Source organism: Rhinopithecus roxellana, chromosome 2, assembly GCF_007565055.1.
Source record: "Rhinopithecus roxellana isolate Shanxi Qingling chromosome 2, ASM756505v1, whole genome shotgun sequence".
Taxonomy (NCBI): Eukaryota; Metazoa; Chordata; class Mammalia; order Primates; family Cercopithecidae; genus Rhinopithecus; species Rhinopithecus roxellana.
Window position 1 is genome coordinate 161802017 of NC_044550.1, and position 22459 is coordinate 161824475.

General features: G+C 43.9%; 1 protein-coding gene and 1 long non-coding RNA gene across 3 annotated transcripts in view; one reads left to right on the plus strand and one right to left on the minus strand.

Moving 5' to 3' along the window:
* Nucleotides 1-22459, minus strand: part of C1QTNF7 (C1q and TNF related 7) — a 107074-nt gene that overhangs the window by 39897 nt on the left and 44718 nt on the right. The window lies entirely within an intron of this gene.
* LOC115895679 overlaps nucleotides 8182-22459 on the plus strand; it is a 157320-nt gene continuing 143042 nt past the window's right edge. The window contains exon 1 of the long non-coding RNA XR_004055830.1: nucleotides 8182-8485. This is a non-coding gene — a long non-coding RNA (uncharacterized LOC115895679). The remainder of the gene's footprint in view (nucleotides 8486-22459) is intronic.

Consider the following 22459-nt stretch of genomic DNA (forward strand, 5'->3'; position numbering starts at 1 on the left):
TGTTTTTGCCAGTAACATTGTAATAGGCATCCCTCTAGTGAAATCTTTGTGCATCATTTTCCAAGTAGGAAGTTTGAAGCTGGCAGCATAGTCAGCCCCCACACTGTTTTCCTCTTACTTCCCTTTACAGAGTCCTTTGTGTTGTTTGTGTATGCGTGTCTTCCTAGGTGGACCGTAAGCTCCTTTGAGAGCAGCGAGCACACATAGTTCATCTTCATTTTTCCTCTCTAATACTTAGCACTATGGGGTGTCCTCAGTGTGCTTCTACCCTTAGCCTGTTATCCCGAATTTGCATCCCCATTGCTGGTTCTGCTTGGATATTTGATGTCTGGCTTCTTAGCTCTGGTCTATACTCTCACTCGTTCAACAGAGAGCTATTGAACACGTATTATGTGCAAAGGGTGGATCCTGGCGGGGAAACTGTGGCAAATAAGACAGAAAAAAGTCCTGCCTTTAGGGAGTGGTGTTGTAGAGTAGAAGGCAGACATCAAGCCAGCAAGCAAATGCAGTGATTATTCAAACAGTTGTAAGTGCTGCAAAGACCAGAAAGCAGTTAAGAGAATGGTAAATCTTGGAGAAGGGGTGGGGAGCTAGTTTAGGTTTAAGGAGCAGGTCAGAGGTTTCTTTGAGGAGGCAGCCTTTGAGTAGAGATCTAAATGATGCCAAGTTGTAACCCCTGAGTCTAGGGGGACGAGCTCTTCCTACAGAGACTAACAGCTGAATGGCACTGCAGCAGGGCAATTGCCACAGGAAGGAGAGTGAGATGGCAGAGGACAGAGCAAGCGGGGGTACCAGAGGTGAAGCCAGAGGGGTTGGACAAAGGCTGGGTTATGCAGGGTCTTGAAGGCCCTGTGGAGGAGTTTAACTTTTATTTGAAGGTCAATAGGAAGGTCTTGAAGGAATCAGCAGAGGGACATGACCTCGTTTCCATTTTTAAGAGGTCACTTTGCTCAAATTTGATCTTCAACTAAATTATCCAGGTTATAAATACTCAGCAGGGAGAATGGTAACTCTTTAGCTGGTATTGGCTAGGAGGAAGCAACAGGTTTTGTGAACTTGAGTTCTCCGAGCCTTTCAGGTCTCTTTCTGTGGCAGATACTGTTAATAAATTGATACCCATTTCCACCTCTGCTTCTGCTACCAGAGTCCTGATTCTACTGGGTGGCAATATATGCTCACCTGTATCCTCACTTCCCAGTCGCCTCTGTGGGAGGGCTTGGGAGGTATCTGACAGGAATCTTGCTGATAAGGCATGAGAAGGCACCTTATGGGAAATTCTGAAAAGGTGTTTGCTTTCCTGATGAAAGGACACAGATCCAATCAGCACATCCCTGTGTCCTACTCTGCTTGCCTCTGACACAGACACAATGTCAAGTGCAGAGCCCGCCTGCTGTCATTTGACACAAGCATGAGGATGAAAGACAACATATTCAGGATGAAACAGTAGAACGAGGGAAGCAGCTTCATTCCCTAATGGCTTTAATGAGCAGCTGAACCACTGCCAGGGACCCCCTGACTTCTTGTTATAGGAAGAAATAAAAATTTTTACTAGTTTAAGCCATGGTTGTGTGTATATTCTGTTGCTTGCAGCTAAAGCATTCCTAACTGATACACTTATGATTGAGAAAAAGTGGGAACTGACTCTGTTATTAACTCCATGGAATATTATGCAAATCATTGAAGTTCTGAATATCTCAATGTACATTAAAATTGAAGCAATTTCTGAACCCAACTTATGAATTGTTTGTTTTGGAATAAGGGCTTGTGATCACAGATGCTTTGGGGATGCGCTATTAAATTGCCACTTAATATAAGAATGAGTTCTATTGTGCTGTGCAGACATCCCTTACTCGAGAAGCGATTGGTCTTGCTTTCTCTCTCAGACTGTTTGGTTCCCATGAGCTTGGTTCCCATTAAGAATAAAATGACAACCCTACCCCAGTCAACCTGCTCTGACTATGCTGCTGTAAAGTCACAAATGCTTAGCCAAGATCAGAGAATATACTAAGTGATCCTAGTCATTGACTCATGCAAATACCTTTGGGTTTGACCCTTTCCCTGTTCCACAGTGAAATTACTGAGGTGGATCTTCCTGGAATAGTCTCTCTGAAGTATAAGTTATAATACTAGCATAAAAAACACTTGCTATATTCTAGATACTTTGTAAGTGTTAACTCTAATCATCATTTAACTTTCACCATGATTTACAGACTAGAGATTATTTTCCTGGTGAAAATCAGGACTCAGAAAGATTAAGTGATTTTCCCAAAGTCGTACAGCTAAGTAAGAAGAACTAGTACTCAGATATATCTGGTTCCAAAACTGCTTGTACCTTCAGGGATCCTTAGGCCCCATGTATTGTGAGAAACTCTCCTCTAGCAAGCTGCTTGCTGCTTCCATGAACTGCATAGAAGAAGCAGCTCATGGTTTTGGTCTTTTTAAAAATATATATAAAAACATCTATATGGATATTTATTGTAACCAGCTTGTGATATAACAAAATATGGGAAACAATTTAAATGTCAAGTTAAAGAAACTACTTAAATAAACTAAGGTGAATCCATTTGACTAAATGCCAAATATAGATTCATTGTGAAGAGTTGTAAAACAGTAAGTACATTATTAGTACATGATATGTTTGTATTTTCATAGAAAAGTACTCTAGAAGGATACTGAGCTAATATATTGACAGTAGTACTTTTATGAATGTTAAAAACAGAGGACATTTTTGTTTTTAAAATTTAGGTATTTTATATCATTTCATAATACAGAAAAAAACCTGTTTGAACAAAACGTTAAGAATACAACTATTTTACCAGAGTTGGGCAATTCTTGGAGCACAGCTATCTTGTAAGCAGTTTTAGTTATGACACCATTCAGAAATCACACTATTTATAGTGGGCTGAATAGTAGCCCCCTCGAAGATGTGTCTACTCCAAACCTGTGAATGCAACCTTAATTTGAAATAGGGTTTATGCAGATGTAATTAAGGATCTTGAAATGAGATCATCCTGGATTAGGGTGCACCCTAAATCCAATGTATCCTGCTAAGAGAAGGGAAAAAGAGAGAAGAAGGTGAGGTGATGACAGAGGCAGAGATGGGAGTGTTGTGCCTATGATACCAGAAACCCCAAGGATTGCCTGCAGGCATCAGAAGCCAGGAGAGAGGCAGGGGATGAATGGCTTTGCAGAGCCTCCAGAGGGAACAAACCCTGTCAAAACCTTGATTTTGGATTTCTGATCTCCAGACCTGCAAGAGAATAAATTTCTGATGTAAACCACCCAGGTTGTGATAATTTGCTAAAGCAGTCCTGGGAAACTAATACAGCATTACTAGAGTGAGAGGATGAGACAGAATGAGACCAACATTGAACATTCAAAATGAATAACACAGAACGAAATTGATTACTGATTCCAAGAGGGAAGGGCTGCGCTGCCTGGGCACATTCTTCTAAGCAGAGTCGACTGCTGGGCTTGCAGTATTTTGGGGAATAGTATTTTGGGGAAGCATGGAACTCAGAGACAGGCAGATTTTCAGGCACCTAAGTAGCTGACATGATTTGTAGAAGAGTGATTATTTGGGGGAGATTGTGGTGACTTTGTGAAAATGTATCTGCTTATTACAAAAATGTCAAGGAATTTTATTAAAGAAAAAAACCAGGAAAAAGCAAAGCAAAACAAACTTTCACCTCTCAGAAATCATTTTGCCAACATTTGATGAACATCATTCCAGATTCTCTGAGGCACAGGTTTAGCCAGAAGCCTTGCTGGATGTAATTTTACAAAAATAAAAGTTCATACTATGCATGCTATTTTTATAAAAAATGATTGAATGTAAGGTTACTTGAAGGTATCAGAATAAAAATAAACTAGAATCCAACTGAAGGAATTGCTGAACTTCAGATATTTCTAAGGTTAGATGACAATGATGAAAAAAATTCCAGAATTTAGTGTCATTTTGCTTTTCAAAACTTTGTATGTTTTAACTTTATACAATATTTATTTATCTTCTGCTGTGAAAGAGGAGGGTTTTATTTATTTCATTTTCTCTTCCACCCCTAACCTCCCGATTTTTGCCAGTTACATTATTATTTTTGGTTTGCCTGGAATTATAACATTTACATTCTTTTCTGTCAAATAATTCCCACTGTTGCTTAGTCTTGATTCGGTTTGTAAAAGATCTAACACTTGCTCATGTCCTTATTTGGTGGATTCTCCATTGCTGGGTGTTTAATTTTGATTCATGTCTTGCTATGCTAGATTTCATCATCAAATACTTTTCAAGAAGGGCTTTATTAATACAGTCCTTGTATTCTTATGTGTTTAGTAATGCCTGCCTGTTTCTTTTATAGTTATAGCATAGTTTGGCTGAGTGAAAAAAAATTATCTTGGGTCACCTTTTCCCCTTAGAACTTGGTAGAGATTGCTCTGCTATTTTCTGGTGTTGAGGATTGTGGTGGAGACTAAAGGAACCTGCCAGGCTCCGCTTGTGATGTCTATTCTCTAAACAACACATACAAGACATTTTCCCTTGAATTTTCACAGTCCATATCTTGATGTTACCAGTCTTGCTTATTTTTCCTGGGATATAGTGTGCCCTTTAAACTTAGAGATAACTAATTTCTTTTTCTTTTTTTTTTTTTTTTTTTTGAGACGGAGTCTTGCTCTGCCTCCCAAGCTGGAGTGCAGTGGCCGGCTCTCAGCTCACTGCAAGCTCCGCCTCCCGGGTTCACGCCATTCTCCTGTCTCAGCCTCCCGAGTAGCTGGGACCACAGGCGCCCGCCACCTCGCCCGGCTAGTTTTTTGTATTTTTTAGTAGAGACGGGGTTTCACCGTATTAGCCAGGATGGTCTCGATCTCCTGACCTCGTGATCCGCCCGTCTCGGCCTCCCAAAGTGCTGGGATTACAGGCTTGAGCCACCGCGCCCGGCCAACTAATTTCTTTTTTAAACTCAAAAAGCTTTTATGAATTGGTTTTTAAGTTTTTTCCTGTTCTTTTCTTTCTGTTCAAAATACCAATTCGGATATGTCAGCCTCCCTTTTGCTTCAGTTTGTGTTGTCTTGTCTGTAATCATTTTTTATCACCTTGTTTCTTTCTTTCTCATTTCCTGCGATATCTGAAGCTTTCCTGTGCTTTCAATAGCATTTATCGGTTTTCTGTTGCTTTGAAGTTGACTGTCGTATCTACAATTGTTTGATTTTTATCTTCCATTGATTTCCTGAGCTCTGCTACTTTTCAGCTTATCTTCATCTTATTTATTTTCTGATCATTTGTATTTCGTTTTTAAACTTTCTTTTCTGAGAAATGACGATGTTGATTCATTTAAGACTGAAGAGAACTGATCTCTGTGTTCTCTGGTGGTGGATCATTTATGATGTATGTAATTTTGTATCTGCCTTTTGTTTTTGATTTTTCTTCCTGTCTCCCCGCTCTTGCAATACCCATGCTGGGGCCCTTGCCTGGGTTTGGTATTGGTGTTATTCAAATGTGATTAGCTGCATCCAGCTATTTGGCCAACAATAGTGCAGAGGGGGCTTGAAGCATTCAGTTAACTAGGCCCCAGTAGGTTGGTGGTTTCTGTTCTTCCTACTCAACTGGCCTTGATGAAACATCCCCCTCAGGTTTTGGTGTCCAGGAGGCCAGTGTGGCTCAGGTTGAAGCACTTAAAGATGCAGATTGTGTTGTGGCTGCAAGGTCGCTCCTCCCCACACGCTCCTCATTCCTTTCCACCCCAGACATGGTCTCCTCATCAGAGACTATTCCTACACAACAAAAGTGATCTGTTTTCCCAGTTCCTCCTCATTTATTTGCCACTCCCTTCCCCTTGGCTATTGTGCAACATGGAAATAGCTCTCTAAAGGGACTATTCTGACTTCTATGTGTGGTATGCAGCACTGGGGTGCGCCCACTAGTATTTCCGGTTCTGTCCTCTTCTAAGACACTTGGCAGGATCACCCTTCCTCATCTCTAAAATTAGGCCTGGCTAGATGAATTGTGTGGGCAGTAAACATGAATTACCTGCATGTCCCCTTTCCCCTCCATGGTGAAATCTGAAGCCTCATGTTGTGATGGGGGTATCAGGAAATGGAGATGGTGGCTGGTTCCTGAGTGCCCACAATGAACAGAGACCTCGATTGCTCCATAGTGAGCATGGAACATAAAGGCTTATGTATTTATGCATCAGTACATAAACCTTTTTGCTGTTTGAAGCTGCTGAGATTTGGGATTTGTTGGTAGTGCTGCCTAACTTAGCCTCTTTGATTAATACAGGCAAGAAAAACCAATGATTTCTATAACAAACATTAGGAAGCCGGGGAATTCAGAAGGTCATGAGGTCTGGCTGGAAGGTGTGGATCAGAGCAGACCATTCATCATCCAGCCAGGACACTGACCAGCTTCAATGGTCTCCTTGAATGTTGGAGGAGAAATATTGTAGAATTTCCAAAGTTAGGGTTTCTTGTTGCAGAAGGTTTCAGATTTCTTGTGTTCACCAGAAAACAAAACAATGGAACTTAATCCTTTTCAGTTTCTTTCCACTCCCTTTCATATAAATATGTCTTCTCGTGCATCAAATTTAATGCTGTTGACAGCATTATTTACCGCTGCTTAACATACTTGGCTGATTCAAGATAGATTACACCGATCATCTATATCCCTCAAAGAGCTGTGGGAGCTGCTGCCTTTAGATCTTTTTGCAATATACAGACTGTAAATGTTGTCTTTTTTATTTTTTCAGTCAAGTTATTTATTCTCTCAACAATTAAAAAAATGTGTGTACAATCCAAGACATTTTTGAAGAATAAAACCTTGCATCTCTGAATTCCTCTTGAGCCTAGCAACAATGGACAATGTCTTAGTTGCAGTCTTATTTCCCTAAAATCTAGCTTGTGTGTTACAATCACATTGATGTATCTTCCCCAGAACCAGAGAAGCCAGGCTTAAATCTCTGTCCTGGCATTCACTAATGTCATGGCCTCAGAAAAATTGGACAGACTTTCTGAACTTGTTTTCTGACCCATAAAAATGTGATAATGGCAGTAGTCTTTTTAATCCCACGGGAATATTCGGAAGAACAGATGATCTCATATATGGGAAAGGCCCTGGAGCAATGCCTGGCTTCAAGTGGGCACTCAGTATATACTACTTGAAAGCACCTTCCGAATTTTGCAAGTGGCATCTCAGTTCATTCATTCACTTACTTAATACCTATATACCAGTCATGCTGTGGGACAGTTGGACTTATAGTTATACAAGACATAGGTAAGGAGGTGATAGTCAAATTAAGCTAACAGTTAAAATGAAGTGTACATATCACAGTAGCTAATGTTTGAGGGCTTACTACGTGTTCAAACATTGGGCTAAGTCTTTAAATGGGTCATCACATTTATTCCATATAACAATGCTACGTACATGATTATTATTATCCCCATTCTAAAGGGAGGAAATCAAGGCTTAGAGATACGAAGAACCTGGTGAAGTCACAGATCATCAATTGAAATGGGTCCTGTAGTCAGTATGACTTGCGTGCATGTCCTTAACTATTATCTGTGGAGCCTACAGAGATATTCAGAGCTGCTGGAAGTGTTATAGTAGGTGGCTCATCAGGCACTGGCAGAGCAGGAGAGGGCTTCCTTCCCAACACACCCACCCACAAGGAATGTCAGGTGACCATCAGCAGATGGTCAGGAAGTTAATTGTCTCTCTAAAATAATAATTGATCGCAGTCGGCACCAGGAAAGGGCAGTTTCCCAATAGATAGAAAACACCTGAAACTGGTGATCAGTAGCTTCCTGATAAGATCTCAGGAGTTGGGAGAGTGGTCTCAAGCATGCGCATGAAGAGGCAAAATGGCAGCGTTTAACTGGTACATGACCTTCCTCTAGGAGTGCGAGACGCGGTGGGAGAAGAACACCTCAGGTGAGCATGCGTACGACTCGAGTAAACACACTGCACATGCTCACCTCCCAACCACCAGCAGGTCACTGTGCATATGGATAGCCCATCCGGAAGGAAGAATCAATGGGGAGGCAATGCGAGACCCCAGAAGCACACCAGCTTATAAAGCCCCAAGTCAAAAGGTGGAGTTATGCACTTGATTTCTCACATTGCCTGCTTGGCCCTCTTCCAAGCATACTTTACTTCCTTTCATTTCTACTCTAATGCTTCTTAATAAACTTTCACTCCGGCTCTAAAACTTGCCACAGTCTCTCCTTCTGCTTTATGCCCCTCGGTTGAATTCTTTCTTCTGAGCAGGCAAGAGTTGAGGTTGCTGCAGACCCTACGGATTTGCCACAGGTAACAGAAGCAGACGGCTGCCTCAGGGGAATGTTCACAAAAGGCACTTCTGCAAAAGGGCTGCCTGAGCTCAGCTTTGAGATTTGAGTAGGGCTTGTCTGCTCAGACAGAGGAGTCCTGAGCCTGGACCCAGGTGGTCCCACAAGAGATATGCTGAAGTGTTCATTGTGGAACAGAGAGTTTGTGAAGGTAGGTATTGGAGGACAAGGCTTAAACAGTAGCTGGGAATCCGGTCAAGATGCTTAACTGTCAATAAAGGGACTTGGACATCAATGCGGGGGGCAATGATAGATATTAAGCATAAGTCTGATGTAATTAGCTTTGCCTTTAGTGTTTGGGAAATGGTTTTTAGCTATGATTCATTAGATCTGTTGGTAACTCCAGGTGCTTTTGAAATTACCAGTTGGGTGTGGAAGAATAAAATTGCTGTCATCACTGTGGCCTATAAGCTTCTGTTGACCTAGGGCCATATCTCACTCATGATTACGTTGCTGGAGCCAAACATAGCAACTGACTCATGAGTGGCACTGAAGAAATTGTTGGCTGAGTGAATGAAAAAAATGAATGAAAAACTAGATTAATGGTAGTAAAGTTGAGAAAAGAAACAAGAAAGACTAAAATTGTGTCTGCGTTCCTTTGTGGGTCTAGTTTAGGAAGGACTCTACAGGGGGAGGTGAGGTGAGGGTGGTGGGCCTTAATTCCACTGGGTCTCTTGCAGCTTCAAAATCAGTTGGGATGATTTGGGGATTCTTGGAAGTAGAACTGTGTAGTTGCCAGCATCTGCTGAGAGATTTCAATTTGATTTGTTAATGAAACTCCCTGGGTGGGGCTTTGGTAGGTGGGCTGTTGGGGGTCCTATGACTAATTTAGGATCTACAGTGGAGCTGAGTTCATAGAAATGTTGCTCTTTTTTATTTCTCAGAAAGCATGTTTCTAAGTGAAGCCTTAAGAACTCTTGGGAATGCTCACAGCCTAGAGAGAGTTGTGATCTTCTTGTTTCTGAGACTTTAAGTCCCTTGAAGATAAGGACCATGACTTACTATCTTCAAGCCCAGTGTAACACGGAGCACCTGGAAGCTCAGGCCTGTAACCACTATCCAGGTGCCTCTAGAGATAGCCAGAGGTGTGGGAGGCACACTCCTGCCTCAGGTTGCATGGTCACGAAGGGTATTTTGGAGAAAGGGTTGCCTGAGCTCACTCCTGAATTTGAGTAGGGGGTGACACTCAGAGGAGCCCTGAGCTTAGGCCCAGGAGGTTGCAGAGCAGGTGAGTAGCTATAGAGTCCACTGTGGGAGAACAGTCTCCGAGGGGTCTTAGGGGATTAGAAACTGCTGTTGCCCTGCTCCATGGCCCTCAATCCAACTCTGAGCTCACTTAAAGCTGCAGTGAGAAGTTTCCATCTGATATGGTTTGGCTGTGTCCCCACTCAGATCTCACCTTGAATTGTACTCCCATAATTCCCACGTGTTGTGGGAGGGACCTGGTGGGAGATAACTGAATCACGGGGGTGGTTTCCCTCATATTGTTCTCGTGGTAGTGAAGAAGTCTTACAAGATCTGAAGGTTTATCAGAGGTTTCCGCTTTTGCGTTTTCCTCATTCTCTCTTTGCCTGCTGCCATCCGTGTAAGACGGGACTTGCTCCTCCTCACCTTCTGCCATGATTGGGAAGCTTCCCCAGGCACGAGGAACAGTATTAAACCTTTTTCTTTTGTAAATTGCCAGGTCTCAGGTATGTGTTTATTAGCAGCATGAAAACAGACTAATACACCATCACACTGACAGCTGCCCCCTGAGTTGCCTATGTCCCTTTGCTGTGTCCCTTTCTCTGGAACTATAGGAAAGTTTATTCAGTGTGTGGGCTGCCAAGAAGGGCTGGTGATGGAAAGCCACCCAGACAATGCTCAGTCAATGAAGACACAGCCTCTCCTCTGCTGATGGGACAACTCTGAGGGGTGCTCTGAGGAACTCTCAGGGTCCCCAGAGGGACCGAGCCTCAGTTGCCCACAGTGCCAATCACTCAATAACACACCCTTTTTTAGCTTTATTACCCTTTTTCTGTCCTTACTCCCTGCTTTATGTATATAAATAATGTGCCCCCTAAGTCTTTGTCTTAGGGTTTTGGGAAACTAAAGTATGATGTGCTGCTTGGTGCTCAATAAATACTTGCTGAATACATGAGATCTGCTCAGCTGCTCCCAGATCATGGTTAACACCGGAAGCACCCAGAAAAGGTAGTGCACAATTGCACTACTTCGCCTGACCTCCAGATGGGGCTCTCCTCCTCTGCTAGATACATTTCATGGTCCTCTGTGTCAGTGCTGTCTGCCCCCTGCCCCTCCCATTTGAAGGCACAGCCAGACCCTCTCAATCTCAATCGTTTCCAACCTGTTGGAGGTTCGCTTAGGCCCACCTTGGTGGGAATTTGGGGCAGTGAGGCCCAGGATGCAGTACAAGTGGCTGAATCTTCACATCTGGGTGCTGTCAGGCTGCAGCCCTCATCCATTGCTGGTGCCCTGGCCAAGTTGGAATGACATCCGCCCTGAGGTCCTTGTGAAGGTCTCAGCCACACCCGCTTGCTTGTTTGGAAGCTCTACTTGGAATTGTGCAGCTTTGTTCTGACCTGGAACTCCCACTGCTTAGAGCCCTCTTCATTGCCCCCCACTTACTAAAACTGATTTTGTTGGAGATGAGCATCTGCCCAGGTTCAAGTCCAGATTTCAGAGAAATTAGACTCTAAAGTTAAAACAGTGTCTTTGGAGTCAAAAAGACTGAGGTCTACTTCCACCACTGACTGGCCAGATGACCACAGGGGCAGGATACTTACCCTCCCAGCCTCATTTTTCTCATCTGTAAAATGGTGATACTAATATGTGTTTGAAAGGGTTTGGTTGTTAGAGACAATATATGTAAGGTGCACTGTATTTTCTCAGCACAGAGTAGGTCTTACAATTTTCTGCTGTTTTTTTTTTTTTTTTTGGTGTCATTTGAACAATGGACCCTCCCTCGGCCCTGCCTTTCTCTATTTTCTCACCATCCCCCAGCTCCCAGCCCATCATGCCTCCTGGCAGAGAATGTCTGAGTTACAAATCTGAGTATATTGGCCTCTTTTAACTGGGTTGTTGTTGTAACAACTTTGTTTTCTTAGAGTTTGTGTCTATTTGGCATCCGTTCATCACAGGGCCAGTTGTATTTACTATCTTTTCTTGTTTTCTGTGTTCCTGATTCTCTGGCATCTGACTGGGGAGAAACTGCACCTCCCAGGCCTAGCCAGTTCTTACAGAAAGCAAGAGGGTTTGCCCAAGAGCACTCTTTTTTTAAAGGCAAAAACACCAATCCAGAGTCCACACCCCCAACCATCTCTTTTATGGAATTCTTACCCATGGAGCCAGTATTCCCTCTTCCCTAAATCACCCCAGGGCCAGGCACCAGACAACTAGGGACAGTCCCTATGCTCCAAAGCCATCAGACTTATTCCAACTAGCCAGTCCTAAACTGTTTATGCCGCCCTGTCTTGCTTTTCCCATGGAAGACACAATGAAGGCTCTGGCCCAGGCTCTCTCCTCTCCCTCTTCTGCCCCGTGACCAGCCAGGCTCTTTCCCATGTGGCCCTATGTGGCATGGTGTGCCCCCTCCTCTTGGGAAATATAAGTTATAAAACTTTTCTTTCAATGGCATTAGTCTGTTTGTATTGTCACTGAGTCACCTCCATAAATTAAAATCCCACAGGTACATTTTAAGACAGCCCTACTCAAATTCTTTTGGGAAACAGGTGAGGTGTTCAAATTGTTTTTAATAGTGAGAATCCCCTTGGCCACCAATTTCTATCCTAAGGCAGCTTTGGATGCTTTAGGTAAAAAAGTACCAGGGCCAGGCCTTATGGTTCGAGACCCTCTGAGGCCCACCGTCATCTCTCCCGTGATCCCCAAAATGTGAAGAGTAGAGAGTCTAGTTCCATCGGAATCCAACACATATTTGTAATTTTTGAAAATTATAAAAATTATATTTGTCATAAAAACAAAAACGATATAGAATTACACAAAGTAAAACATGGGAGTCCCCACACACAGATCCCTTCCTTTGAACCCAATTCCTCAAGGATTCCCACTGTTCATACTTTTGTGTGTGCATTCTTCCACCTTGTAAGACTCTGCACAAATATGTACACATATGAAGATGAATTTCTTTTTGAAATGGAATCCAAACATACCTATTTTCTGCAACATGCTCTTTTCGCTAAACAATATATGGTGACTATCCTTCTCTGCCTAGCATTCTGCAGTATGAGCTGACTGTAACTTATTTGGGCATTCCCCTACTGGGCACATTTTGGCTTTCTTAGATTTAGCCACTGTTTCTTGAGAGCCCACTCTCCATGTAGAAGGCTGGCAAAGCCTATACAATCTGCCCTTGGGCTTCACCCTTCTACTCCTGTTATCATCCCTTGCACCTCTCTGCCCCAGCCACATTTACCTTATGTGCTTTCCTCAAGTGTTCCAAATATCCTCCCATCCCAGGGCCTTTGCACGGGACTTTCCTTCTGCCTGGAATGTTTATACTTTAGATCTTCACAGGCTTATTCTCTCACTCACCTCCTTCAGGTGAAGGTGTTCTGCTCAAACATCACGTACCTGTGAGCCTTTCCCTTCCCTCCTATATGAAATAGAGCCCTCCTGCCTTGGCCCTACCCACCCCCTCTCCCCTTACTTTTCCCCTTAATGCAGTCACTATCTGATGTAGGAAATGGTTACTGGTTTCTTATCTGTCTATCCTCATTAGAAAGGAAGGCTTGTGTGGGCACAGAGTTTCTGTCTGGTTCACTGCTGTGTCTCTTTTATCCAGAAAGGGCCCAGCACATAGTAGGCCTCAACAAACATGTGAATGAGTGAGTAGCCCTGTCTTGGTGCTAGTGCTCTCACGGTGTCTAGTAGTCACAACTACCCTGTGGAAGAGGTAGGTTTGCCTCATTTTAAAGTTGAGGAAACAGGCTCAGAGAGGTGAACTCCCTTGTCCCAGGTCATACAGCAAGGAAGTTCCCTGGAATGGTGGTTATCAAATCCATTGGTCCTCAGAATTTCCAGAGAAGCCTGTTAAAGGCAAAGATGCCCAAGCCCTACCTCACATTTCCAGAATAAAGATCTTTGGGTGTGGGGCTCAAGAGTCTGCATTTCAACCTGATCCCAGATGATTCTGAGAAAGGGCAGGGTTGAGAACCTCTGACTTCTAGTGTGTTTAAGCTTTCCTGGAGGGCCTCCTTCTAATATTTAGCAGCCTGGGGCCTGTAGGTACTTACCACAGTGGAAGAGTCCTGCAGAATGGCCTGCAGAGGACTGTGGGACCCACGTTGTTTCCAGCTAGAGGGATTGTATACTAGTCTGTTTTCATGCTGCTGAGAAAGACATACCTAAGACTGGATAATTTATAAAGAAAAAGAGGCTTAATGGACTCACATTTTCACATGGCTAGGGAGGCCTCACAATCATGGTAGAAGGCAAAAGGCATGTCTTACATGGCGGCAGACAAGAGAGAAGAGAGGGCCAAGCAAAAGAGGTTTCCCCTTATAAAACCATCAGATCTCATGAGATTTATTCACTACCATAAGAATAGTATAGGGGAAACCACTCCCATGATTCAGTTATGTCCCACCAGGTCCCTCCCACAACACGTGGGAATTATGGGAGCTATAATTCAAGATGAGATTTGGGTGGGGACACAGCCAAACCATATCAGAGTGTGTCTCCCAGGCCAGCTCAGGGTCTCTGTTCATGGGCTTTTATTGCAGTCATGATGTTGACTTCCTTGTTGGAGGATAGCAAACTCTCAGGGTTTGGCATTCACCTGTTTTCCAGGTTACTCGCATCTGTACGTTTTCATTTCATTCAAATTCCCCTTGAAAATCCCATGTTGCTCCTTTCTATATCATAATTATTGGTGCTTATTGCTAGGCGAGGGAGAAAGGAAATAGGCCCAGAGGGAGGAAAAACAGACTCACACAGAATGCCTGGCCCAAATGTCACCCACATCACACCCTCTGCTTCTTCTGCCAGTGCCTGAGAGATGCTTGGCATCATTCCACGCTCAGAGAAGTGAGGAAGTTGGGCTGTACCAGCGCCTCCCTGGAGAGGCTGAGCTGGGGCCCAGGTGGATGTGGATGTGCCTCTGGGCTTTTTGGAATGTGGAAGGCAGGGCTAGCGTCACTGGGTGAGGGCTGCTTCCCTGCACAGGCACCTGTGATGGGGCTGAAGGGGCACCGGGCTTGGGGTGAGAGATTTGGTTCACACATTGGCAGTTCACACTCCATTATGTGTGTACCTTGGGTCTGAGAGGATGCTGTATCCACTGAGAGGGCTGTGGTGGAAAATGAATGAGGTGATTTAAGTAAGCACCCCCTAGATATACGTAGGTGTGGACCATGGATCTGGTGAATGTGGAAGCCCAGTCTCCTGCCAAGAAATGGAATCTTTCTCAATATCTCGATGAATGGAGGGTTTAGGGACTCAGACAGAAGAGCATTTAAATTCAGCTTGGTGTCTATGACACATTCCTAAAATGTTCAGTTCTTTTTGTCCTAGCTAAAACATTCTCTAACAAATTTATTCTAATTAATATCACTCAGTCCACAGCTTAAGTTAAACTTTCAGCTGGCTAACTGTTGCTGAAACTAAATGCAGGTTGAGGACCTGGGCACTTATGAACGCTTTCCCCACTCCCTTCCTCTCTCTCCCTGCCTGTCTGTTTTCATGAGACCCACGTTGCAATGCCAATGGAAAGAAAACCTGGGTTTTGGACCTGTGTTCAAATCTCACCTTCTTAACTGCCCAAATAGCGGTGCTTCTTCCTGCTTGTTTTTCTTCCTCCTTTTCCTTCTCACCACAAACTGAAGTCCCACCCCATCGATAAGGCTTTCATCATATCTTATTTGTATGCAAAGTTTATTATTTATAAGGCATAATTGCATATGTTATTTCCTTTGATTTTTAATAATGCATGTTGTTGCTGGGAGACACAAACACACATTAATAACAAGTGTTGTTATTACTCCCCCTTTGGAGATGGGGCAACTGGGCTTTGCATTAGGGCAGGATGCCCAGTGGAATTCTCAGGTCTGTGCTGGTTTGCATTGGTCTCTGGGCCTTGAGGTATGATGTCCCCAAGAAAATGCACTGACTTTTGTTGTTTATCCAACACCCAATTCTCTCTTTGGAAATAGCCTCTTAATTTTCCTTTGAGGACCTTTTTTTCTCCTTCTCTCAAAATGTAAAGTTCAGGTGTGGTCTCCCCACACATGCTCCAGCATCTCCAGGATATTCCATGGCTCCAGAGTGATTAATTCATGGGAGGGCAGGTGACTTAAGTGAGTCCACTGAGACTGGACTGTAGTAGTCTACCCAACCCTGGAAGTCCAGGAGTCTTCTCAACAGGGATTGCTTAGTTACTAGGGTGTAGACCTGGAGTTGCTGGTGATGCTCTCTCTCCTTACAAGGAGAGACCTGACCAATAGCCATAGCATCTCAGAGACAAGCAGAACTAAGAGATGTGGAGAGACAGAGTTCAGACCGTATGCTCAGAGCACCTGCATTCAACACAGCATGAAGTCAGAAGATCTACCCCCAGACTTTAGTTATATGCATTCAAAAGCACCCTTCCCCATTTTCTTGCTTTGAGGCATTTTGAGTTGTGTGTTCCATCACTTTCAATCGAAAGAGTGCTAACCGATGGAGTCCCCAAATAGACTGTCTCTTTGGGAGGGTGGGAGGTGGCAGGAACTATGGCTAATTATTTCTTTTTCTATTTTCATGAGCAAGCTGGCACTGATTAGGTGCCCATAAATGCTTGTCAATTCATTAATCATGAATCAATGGAAGATTAGATAGTTATTGGGAGTTTTGATCTATTACTTTAAAAGTCCTTGCACATTGGACTAATAATTCCTTTCCTAAGTGTTCAGGGAATTCTGGAATAACTTTTCTTTGGGGTTCTTCCCAGCTTGCTTTATTTTCCACTGAGACCAGCTATAATTCACATGGATTTGCACTGGAGAAAGTTATATTTTATTTTTAGTACTGTTTGTTCAGATTCTTTACTAAGATTTCTTACCACTTAATCATGAGAATCTGATCTTTCTGAAATGCAAAGTAGACCATTTCATTTTTCTTCCTGTAATGTTTCGTGGGCTCCTTCCCTGCTCACAAAAGAAACTCCCAGCCATGGATCTGTAGGTTTCAGGAAATACACTGATTTCATGGTCAGTTTTTTGCATTAACTTGGCTAGGCTTGGGTCCCTAGTTATTCATCAAACACTCTAGGTTTTGCTGTAAAGGTGTTTTGTAGATATGATTACATTCAATAATCTGTTGATGGTAAGTAAAGTTTTCCTAGATAATCTGAGTGCCTCAGTTCAATCAGTTGAAAGGATTGAAGAGCAGAGCTTCAATCCTTTGATTGATGCTTGCCTGTGGACCGCAGCATCAGCTCCTTCCTTAGTGTTCCAGCCTGCCCTTCCTGGAGGACTCCCCTACAGATTTTAGACTTCCAGCCAGCCCCCACATCTGCATAATCCGAATCCCTGCAATATGCCTCTTAATATATATTTCCTACTCATCTGTTTCTCTGGTTGAATAGTCTTGTATACAACTGACAAATTCCTCCCCTCCCTGAAATTGTAGGCATAATGGCTGTGTAGGATTATGTGGGAGTAGAAGAGTCCATAATCTTCATAGTTCCAAAGTACCTCTCTCATACCACAGACTAATAACCCTCATTTGTAGAATTAATGAAGAAGTCTTTAACATGATGCACAGTTCTCCATAACCTGCCCTGCTGACCGTGTGCGCCTCATTTCCTGCCCCCTGACCTACTCACATTTTATAATCCAGTGTTACCAATGCACCTGTGTCTCTCAAGACAGTTTATAAAAAGCTCTAGGGGATCAAGGAAGGCACCCTAGAGATTTCTGGGTGCTCCACACAAGACTCCTTAGTTTGGGCTGGGTGTGGTGGCTCACACCTGTAATCTGAGTACTTTGGGAGGCCGAGGCAGGTGGATCATGTGAGGTCAGGAGTTCGAGACCAGCTTGACCAACATGGTGAAATCCTGTCTCTACTAAAAATACAAAATTAGCTGGGCGTGATGGTGTGCACCTGTAATCCCAGCTACTTGGGAAGCTGAGGCAGGAGAATCGCTTGAACCTGGGAGATGGAGGTTGAAGTGAGATGAGATTGCACCATTGTACTCTAGCCTGGGCAACAAGAGCAAAATTCCATCTAAAAAAGAAAAAGATGCCTCATTTTCCCACCTCCAATCATCATGGACAGGAGTGAAGAGAAGCCACAGACCTGTCATGGTTTGTGTAGACCCCACCTCACTCCCACCTCCCACTTACAGCCTCACCAGCATGCCCTGCCTTTAGGCCATCAGAGGCTCTCATCACACTCTTCTCCCCAGTTCATGCTCTTTAAGACTCCCCTGGTCACTGCTCATTCTGTGAACTTTCATCTCCTATGACTACTTCCTGGTTCATCTCCCGCCACTTCCTGATTTCAGAAGCCCTTCCCCACTGCCCCTTAAAACTCAAGGCCACTCATCAGTAAAGTCCCCTGTATCCTCACCATCCCTCTGAATGTTCTTTACCTTCTTGTTCAGACTGAAGCTTTGCTCTCCTCTGAGGACACCTCCTCTCCTGCACCCCACCAGGTGGAGGCTGTTTTCAACCCTTCATTCCTCATTCCACTGAGCCTGGAGGTGAAATGGGTGACCTCCCTGCTCCTCCTTGCTCTTTCCAGACCATCCATCCTCCAGAGGTGAATCTCATGTCCCCTGTCTACACCGCTCACTAGTCCTCCTGGATGATGCCATCTACTGATTATACCACCCTCCTCATTTCTTGGAAATTTCAGCTCCTGGTCCCCGTCACTTTCTCCAACATTACTGTCATAACTCTCAGTGATTTCAGTGTCTACTTGGAAAACTCATCACATATCTTGGTCTTACAGTTCCTGGACCTTTTTTCTTCCAATGGTTTTGTCTTCCTCTCCACCACAGCCTCTTACCTACATGATCATATCATTGACCTTGTCATTACCAGTAACTACAGCACTTTCACAAATTCAAATTCAAGCTCCCCACTGTCCTGCCACCATTTCTATCCTTTCTATTCATGTGTATCCCAAATTCCATGACTCCTTGACTTCACTTGCACACTTTACCTTTAATTTGTACCTTATTCATGTTCACCTCCATCCTTACTCTGCTTAGAGTCTAATTGCTCTCTGAACACATACTTGACTCCTTGGCCCCTCTTTATATTGTAACTTATTTGGCTAATCCACCACTCTGCCTGGATGTTTTCCCGCACTGGAGGAAAATACAGAACCATGTCGACTGCTCTCCATCTCAACATATGATGGTTCACCTCAAAATAGTCCTTCATTAATGTTGCATATCAATGATACTACATTCTCATGTTTCTTTACATACAACTCTCCTTTATAACCATTTCATATCTTCTCTATCTTTAAACCTCTGGCACCTCTTCTCCCCTGTGTACTTTCAATGAATGGCTTTATTTCCCATTTTATTGAGAAAAGAGAAGTAATCAGAAGATATACAATCTCCCACCACCACATAGATACCCCTTTTCCACTGCATCATGCTGGTGTGCTTGGCCTTTCCTCTTCCATAAGAATGAATGGTTAGTGCCTCCATCCAAGGTCAACCTTGCACCTGTGCCCTGGATACCATCTTCTCTCCTCTTCTCCCTTACTTCCTGACATCACTACAGTGGTTCTCCTCTCTGTCCTGCATACATTTCCTTCTCTTTGCAGGATAATGTATATATCTGTATGACTATATGTAATATATACAGATATAAAAATCTAGTCATGTATGTAAAATAAGATATGCAAAGTAAATTAAATATATGCAGTGATATATATTACTGTTTATAGCATACATATTACTGTATATACTACCACTTCTCTTTTCAGACACTACCTTATTTCACTGCTCCCTTCCATCTCAGAGTCCTTAAATAAAGGATTTCTATTCACTTTCTACAGTTGCATTCCTCCCGTTCTTTCTGAAACCCACCCTATCCGGCTTCTGTCCCACTAGTCACTGGAATTCCCCTTGCTTCTCCCTCTTTGTTCTCTTGTCCTTGAGAAACCATTGTCTCTTGGTTTTCATCTTGCCCCTTAGACTTCTCATTGCCCCCTTTCCCATATCCCGTTTCTCTTCTGAATCTGGAAAATGTTGGAAGCCCAGGTTCAATCCTGGGATACCTTTACTTTCCACCTGCACTCTCCCTTGGTGATCTTGTCTAGCCACATGGCTTGTAATGTCTATTTCTAGCCCAGACTTCCCTCCTGAATGCCACACTCACATTCAGCTACCTGCTAGACACCTCCACATGCATGTCTGATTGGCTTCATGAACCTAACTCATCCAGCACCTTCTCCTTCTGTCTCTCAACCTGCACCCCCACACACTTCCTCGTCTTGATAATTGGTAGCAAATCTTTCAGATGCTCAGGCCAAATACCTTGGAGTCCCCCTTAATTCTCCTTTTCCTGCAAATTATACATTGACAAATCCTTTTGGTTCCCCATAAACATCACCTCAAGTGTCTCAGCATTTCTCCCCATCCCTACTGCTGCCACCTTCCTCCCTTTCAATGCTGTCTTCTGCCTGAATGATTGCAACAGTCTCTATCTGGTTTTCCTGCTCCTGCCCTTGCAGAAGCCACTCAGCAGACAGAGCCCTCTTGGTAGGACTCTCTAATGGCTTCCTTTCTTACTCCGAGTAAAATCTAAAGGCCTAGAGTGAGCCAGGAGGCCTTCCGTGGCCTGCCTCTCCCAACCAGCCTACGTCATATTCTACTTCTTTCTCCTTTGCTCCTTCAACTCTGGTCACCCTGTCTCTGTGCTGCTCCTCAAGCCTGCTGTGCATGCCTGCCACGGAACATTTGCACACACTGTTCTTCCTGCCTAGAAAGCCTTTCTCTCAGATGTGTGGCAACGACTCCACCTATACCTATCTATAGCATCATCTTGTTCTGCCACCTCTTCCAGATTTATACTCAAATTTCACTTTGCCTGTGAAGCCTCTTGTGACCACTCTCCTTAAAATTGCAGACCAAACCATTCCACACCCCCTTTTCTTTGTTTTCTCCATTGCGTGTATGGTCATCTAAGGTACCACGTATTTTACATATTTCTTTTTTTGATCATCTGTCTTCCCCATAAAATGGAAGCTCCACGAGGGCAGGTATTTTTGTCTGCGCTTTTTGTTGCTGAGTCCTGAACATCCAGAACAGTGTCTGGTGCATATTAGGGACCTGCATTTGTTGGATGAAAAAATGAAATAAAAGCTATAAATGTTGACAAATAATATTTGACTGGGACCCATGACCTCCTATATCTAAGACTTCAGTGAGCTAGTTTCTGTACTAGCCTCCTCCATGGTCTCCTCAAAAGCTCCATGCATGAGAGACAAGGCCAGGGAAAGGAACAGTGTGTGCCATCTGGAGCTTTGGCCTCAAACTCCTGAGGAGGAGCCCAGAACCCTGGGGAGCCGGGCTGGGATGCGGACATCCTCCCCGCTCCCTGAGGGACAGCACTCTGCCAGGAGAGGCAGGTCCAAGGAAAAGGAAGGAGAATAGACGGCTTTTGTTTTTGGCTTCCAGATCTGGTTTTTGAGCATAACAGTCTGGTATTTGAGTTTTTCTGGCTGGTGAAACAAAATGCTTCAAATAGAACTGTCCTTAGTGAAATTAATTTCATTTTATTATCGTGTTATGATGTGATATGTCTCTCTTCAAACAGAGTAATCTAATGTAATATATATGCCATAAGGAAGGTGGTTGTTAAATTTTTGGTGTGTGTCTGTTTTATTTTGACCTGTGAATTCTTCACCAAGCGAGCCTGCTCTTGTTGAAATTGCCCAGCCAGGGTACTGAGAACTGGAGTGGGGATAGTATAATCCACCTCGTCTTGCCTGCTGACAGTGCATTTTCCAAATAGCAGTTGGAGTGGACTTTCAGATCTGTCAGTCACTCTTCTGCTGAAAACCCTGCAGTAGTTTCCCATCTGTCCCGGGATAGAGCTCAGTCTTTTCAAGACCTTAGATGATCTCCCTCCCACTGCCTTCTGACCTCAAGTCTCTGCCTCATGGGATCCTTTCCAGCCACCCTGGCATCTTTGTTGTTCCTGAAACAAATCAAGCACAGTCCATCCTGCCTTCTGTCCTGCTTGTCACTCCTCAGCTGAGAATGCTGTTCTCCTAGAGGCTGATGTGGCTCATGCCTCTGCTCTAACATTGGCTTTCCATGGCTCCCAGCCTTCTCTGACCCACCTGTCTACGCTTTTCTGTCACTACGCCACTTCCTTTTCTGTGGTCCTTCTGACATGTATGTCTTCGTGTTTTCTTTGTCTGTCACCCCTCAAGTGGACTCTAAGGGCCTAAAGGGAGGGACTTTGCCTGTTTTGATCATAGCTCTGTCCCAAGCACCCACAATAGTGCCAGGTACTGGATGAGCGCTTAGTCCTGCCTCTCTATTATTGTGCTGGTCTTGTGGGTAACTAGAATTCCTAAAAAACAAGTCAAAGAGACCAGTACTTATTTACAAGAGATTGAGAAGACAGAGAGAAAAAGAGAGAAAGAGAGGGAGAGAACCAGTGTTCAAGAAATCGCAAGCTCCTAACCCTTGTTCTGGCAAGAGAATGCTCCTCTTGGGAGCCCTGAAGCACTGGCTGAACCTGGGGCCATCCACCCCAGTTCTTGCTTCTCCCTGCTGTGGTGCTGGTGAGGGCTGGTAGGGCAAGGTGGAAGAGAATCCTGCAACCCCACTTCCTGGAGGCCACTACTTGCTCTGGTCTGCCTGCCAGCTGCCTCCCCAAACCAGCCCTTATGATTTCAAATAATTAAAGGAAGAGAGTCAAAATCAGAAACATTTGGAGGTAAGAACCTGATCTGGCCCAGGGAAGTTTACACTTACGAAAATTTTCAAAGGCCAAGTATAAAAACAGTCTATGGTTTAGATTAACTCCCTTTCATTTGTCATGTCTGGAACCATTTCTATAACACTGAACATAAAAGCTGCAGAATTCAGTTTTCTTCCTGCACACACCTCTTTGCTGGAGAAGCTCCAGAACATTCTCTAGGCTCAGGG